This window comes from Pseudophryne corroboree, chromosome 4, assembly GCF_028390025.1.
Source record: "Pseudophryne corroboree isolate aPseCor3 chromosome 4, aPseCor3.hap2, whole genome shotgun sequence".
NCBI classification, from domain to species: Eukaryota; Metazoa; Chordata; class Amphibia; order Anura; family Myobatrachidae; genus Pseudophryne; species Pseudophryne corroboree.
In genome coordinates, this window is record NC_086447.1 from 944,514,338 (window position 1) to 944,520,337 (window position 6,000).

The following is a 6,000-nucleotide window of genomic DNA, read 5'->3' on the forward strand; positions in this document are numbered from 1 at the left end:
GTCTGGTCTGATGAACAGGCCCAGTGGGGGTCCCCGGGCCCAGGTCTGATGGAGAGGCCCAGTGGGAGCCCCGGTCCTATGTCTGATGGACAGGCACAGTGGGGGCCCCGGTCCTAGGTCTGATGGACAGGCCCAGTGGGGGTCCCGGGCCCAAGTCTGATGGACAGGCCCAGTGGGGGTCCCCGGGCCCAGGTCTGATGGAGAGGCCCAGTGGGGGCCCCGGTCCTAGGTCTGATGGACAGGCCCAGTGGGGGTCCCGGGCCCAAGTCTGATGGACAGGCCCAGTGGGGGCCCCGGTCCTAGGTCTGATGGACAGGCCCGGTGGGGGCCCCGGTCCTAGGTCTGATGGACAGGCCCAGTGGGGGTCCCGGGCCCAGGTCTGATGGATAGGCCCAGTGGGAGTCCCGGGCCCAGGTCTGATGGACAGGCCCAGTGGGGGTCCCGGTCTGATGGGCAGGCCCACTGGGGGCCCCGGTCTGATGGACAGGCCCAGTTGGGGTCCCGGTCTGATGGACAGGCCCAGTTGGGGTCCCGGTCTGATGGACAGGCCCAGTTGGGTCCCGGTCTGATGGACAGGCCCAGTGGGGGTCCCGGTCTAATGGACAGGTCCAGTTGGGGTCCCAGTCTGATGGACAGGCCCAGTGGGGGCTGTCGAAGTCGAAAATATTAGACCCACACGCATCACGTGCAAACACCACACAGATGGCCTCCGTGCGGGTGCTTGTTCTGCCGTGCGTGCGCATACTCGCACGTTACGTATATTCGCTCACGAAGTCCTGAGTATTAGCGCATGGTATGAGTAAATACGGTAGCATACGCATTTGCATGGAATAACCACAAAGACATATCTGATATTTAATCCACATAGTACGTAATTTACACATAGCCCACATGCACCACACCAGCAAGTTATATTTACTTTGGAAGTATAACAATAGAGATATTCAACTTTACAGGATATGAGGGGACAGAATTAGGTTAGGAGGTGGTGTTTGGTATCCAGCTGTACAGTATTTCAAGGGTAATATTCCGATGGCAGTTTGCAGAAAGTAGCACGCTGCGCAGGAGTACAATATTGATATTACACTGTATTTACTGTACTCTTGATATTCGGTGGGATCCCAGTGGAGAACATCTGCAAGTGCACCTGGACCAGGCATCGCCCACCTATTCAAACCGACCTATGACCCCTCCTGTACTGTAAATGACCAGCCCTTTGACCTATAGATGAAGAGATTACAGTTTCATTTGTTTCATGCTTTGGACTATTGTATAAAAGCCAAGCCTCCAGGCCGGTCACACACATTCTCTGAAGGTCATCTATCCAGATTGATTGAGGACCGGCACTGGGTGGCGCAGGCGAACAAAACGTATGTATTCATTGATTGTAGCCTTTTCTCTTATGTATTTCTGTTGTACCCCCTTTTAAGTAAATATTTGTTGCTGGGTTGGACCTCAACATTACATATGCAATTGGCGTCACATTTCCTTTCCTGTTAGGGGTATTCTGCCGCACGTGTAGCTACTTTGTGCTTACAGCGTGACGGCGTGCTTACGCAACGTGTACGCATGTGATAGTGGTTTCACACACACGCTTAGCGGTTGCAGCGGCCTGAACATTTGTGTATTTAAGGTATTTCTCTTTTCCTGAAAGTTAATCGAACTTAACAATTGGGCGCTCTGTCCGGTTCGTCACATACTTATAAACTTACAGGCCATAACAGACTTTGGTCTACCAACAAAGGGTGGAGACGCATCTCTTAAGTAACCTTGGTTTATTGATTTGTGTTTGAAACCCTCTTTTGTGTTGTTAGACCACGTCTGTTCTGTATAGTCGTAGAGGTGCTGGTGTAACCCGAGGGACAAACAGGGAAAAAGCCGTTTATTATCTGTGTGTAATTTTTGGCGCAAAAGCGTACACAAAGCGTACCGATACTTTGCATGCATTCTCACATATTGTTGCCATAGGTTATTACAGTTGTGGCCGGAAAGACCAACCAGCCACACGTGTAATGGCGGCTGCGGCACTGAAGGTGTTAACCCTCGTGCCCGGCGCCATATTAAGGGACAATGGGTGCTAAGCGCCATCTTTAAATGTAGTGTGGGTGCTAGGCACCGGGTATTTAAAAATATATTTAATACTGTGTGTTTAAGGCAATAGGCACAGTTGTAAGATTGCACATTTACAATGCAGCAAATGCCAGCACTTAGAAGGAATGTGTAAGCTGTGTTGGTTTTAAAATGCATTTACGTTTGTGGACAAATGGCTTGGAAGCTTCTCACCTAGGAATTGAGATGCTGATGACCCTGGCACCTGGAAAGGGGTGTATGGACAAGCCATTTCTTTGAGATTGAGATGTGTCCCTGTGTAACTTTATAGACACATGCAGGTGAAAGGATTTGTTGCTGTCTTCTCTGAATATTGTGTGAACTGGGTTTGCATGGAGATGTTAGAGGAGACAGGAACATGTTAATCAGATTGTGTTTCACAAATGCAAACTAGTGGGTTTCATTCAACAACAGTTTGATGTAACATTTCTTAGGCTGCATTATGTGTGATGCAGATTATGTTTAATTTACAGTATAAGAACGTTGTCTATGTGTGAGAGGGTGAATGCAATTGAAATGCAAGTTACATTTACATTTGTGAAAGAGACAGGAACATGGTAATCAGATTGTGTTTGGGAAAGCCACTGGTTTGGTTATATGTGAAGAGGAGCAGGAATGTGCTTTATCTAATTCTTAACTTTTGAAATGTAACTTGTATTTATTTATATTTTCTGCGATAACCTGATTGGTTGGAGAAGACAGGGAGGGCTTACCCCCCTGTGGTACTGTGTGTAGAACTGAGATAAAAAGAGGATGCCTGTGAGCCTCCAAGTGTATTATTCCATCTTATTCTGCTGAAAACATCTGATTGTATGCTGTTGCCCCTAGCAATAGGGAGGAGCCTTTTTAAAGGTTTTTGAGCAATAAACATCTTTGCCTCAAGAAGACTGCTTCATCTTGTGACCAACAGGGTTAGGCCAAACCTAGCCCCGTCCTCCGGCTGTCCAGGGAAGCACCTAGCGTCTCCAAGCTCCGCCTTCCGCCAGCTACCGGTAGAGGCCTAGCAAGTGGCTAGTGGGGATTCGTCAGCACCACACAGCTGTGGTAAGGCAGTGCGTCGGCACATACAGAGCAGAACCGTGGTTCCAAACGCCACGGCAGGTTAGGAGTTTGGTGGTGGCAGCGAGAACCCGCCCACAACGCAGTGGGTGGAGTCAGTAACAGGCGGTTACTGACGGTAAGCGGGAATCCCCTATGTGGTCAGGCCTCGTGTGACTTGACCTTCCAGTCTGTGCGCAGTCAACGGGACGCGAAAGCGGCAAGTGCTTTCGTACGGTACCGTCCTGTCACAACAGTCATTATAGATCTGTGTGAAATCGGCTACATTTGTTTGCTATATATATTTCTCATACGTCCTAGAGGATGCTGGGGTCACTTCAAGAACCATGGGGTATAGACGGGATCCGTAGAGACATGGGCACTTTAAGACTTTCAAAGGGGTGTGAACTGGCTCCTTCCTCTATGCCCCTCCTCCAGACTCCAGTTTAGAATCTGTGCCCAGTGAGACTGGATGCACTCTGAGGAGCTCTACTGAGTTTCTCTGAAAAGACTTATGTTAGGTTTTTTATTTTCAGGGAGAACTGCTGGCAACAGTCTGGGACTTAGGGGAGAGAAGTCAGACCTACTTCTGTGAGTTTAAAGGCTCTGCTTCTTTGGCTACAGGACACCATTAGCTCCTGAGGGTCTGATCGCTAGGTACGCCTAGATGCTCGTTCCCAGAGCCCGCCGTCACCCCCCTTGCAGAGCCAGAAGCCAGCAGACTTCAGTGACGGCTTCAGAGGTACCGCACAGCGGCCGCACTGCGCGCCATGCTCCCACACTCAGCGGCACTACAGTGTGGAGGGCGTGGGGGGGCGCCCTGGGCAGCATATTAACCTCTAAAAAAGTGACTGGCAAGAGGGGACAAGGTGCCAAACCTCTGTCCAAAACCCCCGCCAGTATAAAGATTTTGGAAAAATAGCGGGGCTGAAGCGCGCAATTCTGGGGCGGGGCTTAGTCCTCACAGCTCACATCAGTGCCATTTTCTCTTCACAGAAGCTGCAGAGACGCTGGTCCTTCCTCACACTGCTGTACAAGTAACGGTACAAAACGGGGGGGAGGGGCACAGTGAATTTTGGTGCAATGTAAGTTATTATAAAAGCGCTGCAGGTCTGGGACATTCTGTAACTGTGTCAGAACTGGGTCTAAGTGCTGGGTTGTGAGTTGGCAAACTCCCTCTGTGTCTCTCTGACAGGCTTTATTGTGGGTCTGTCCCCTATATGCCCTGTGTGTGCTGCGTGCATGTGTGTCGGCATGTCTGAGGCTGAAGGCTCTTCCCAGGAGGAGACGATGTTAGGGACACAAACGGCTGTCGGAGTGACCCTGTCAGCACCGCCGACACCTGATTGGGTGAATGTTTTGAGTGCTCTGAATGCTAATGTGGCTCTCATAAATAAGAGATTGGATAAATCTGAGTCTCAGAACCAGGCTTGGAAGAAATCCGTAGATGATGTGTTGTTACAAGTCCAGACCCCCTCGGGGTCACAAAAACGTTCATTTACCCAGCTGGCAGACACGGATACCGACATGGACACTGACTCAAGTGTCGACTATAGTGATGCCAGATTAGATCCTAAACTGGCTAAGAGTATTCAGTACATGATTGTGGCAATAAAAGACGTATTACATATCACTGAGGACCCTACTGTTCCCGATACTAGGGTCTGTATGTATAAAGGAAAGAAACCTGAGGTAAAGTTTCCTCCCTCTGATGAACTGACACGCTTTGTGAAAAGGTGTGCAAAAATCCTGACAAAAAGTTTCAGATTTCCAAAGGATTCCAGTGGCGTATCTGTTTCCCTCTGGGGATAGGGAAAAATGTGAGTCACCCCTTATTGTGGACAAAGCTCTATCACGGCTGTCCAAAAAGGTGGCTCTTCCGTCCCCTGACACGGCAGCCCTAAAGGATACTGCGGATCGTAGGCAGGAAAATACTTTGAAATCCATTTATGTCACCACGGGTACGCTACTCAGACCAGCCATTGCATCTGCGTGGGTGAGTAGTGCTATTGAAAAATGGGCAGATAACTTGTCATCTGAAATGGATACCCTGGATAGGGATAGCATTCTTTTGACACTAGGTCATACCAGGGACGCTGCAGTCTACCTAAAGGAAGCTGCGAGGGATATTGGCCTCTTGGGATCAACGGCCAATGCCATGGCAGTCTCAGTTAGGAGAGCATTGTGGATTCATCAATGGAATGCTGATGCTGACTCTAAGAAAGCTATGGAGTCTCTACCATATAAAGGTGGTGTATTGTTTGGTGACAGCCTCGCTGAGTTGGTATCTACGGCTACCGCGGGTAAGTCATCATTTTTACCTTATGTGCCTGCACCACAAAAGAAAGCACACCACTCTCAGATGCAGTCCTTTCAGCCCAATAAATACAGAAAAGGCTGAGGGTCTTCCTTCCTTGCTTACTAGAGGAAGGGGAAAAGGTAAACGATCACCAGCCGTGGCCGGTTCCCAGGAGCAGAAGTCCTCCCCGGTTTCTGCCAAATCCACCGCATGACGCTGCGGCTCCTCTGCGGGAGTCCGCACCGGTGGGGGCATGTCTCAGATTCTTCAGTCAGTTCTGGGCTCGTTCGACCCTGGACCCATGGGTTTTAGAAATAGTGTCCCAGGGGTACAAACTGGAGTTTCAAGACGTTCCCCCTCGACGATTTTTCAAATCGGCCTTACCAGCTGCCATTCAGGACATGGAGGTGGTATGCGCCGCAATACAAAAATTGTGTCTCAATCAAGTCATTGTCAGGGTTCCCCTGTCGCAACAGGGAGAAGGCTTTTATTCGAGGCTGTTCATGGTCCTGAAGGCAGACGGCTCAGTCAGAGCAATCCTGAACCTCAAATCC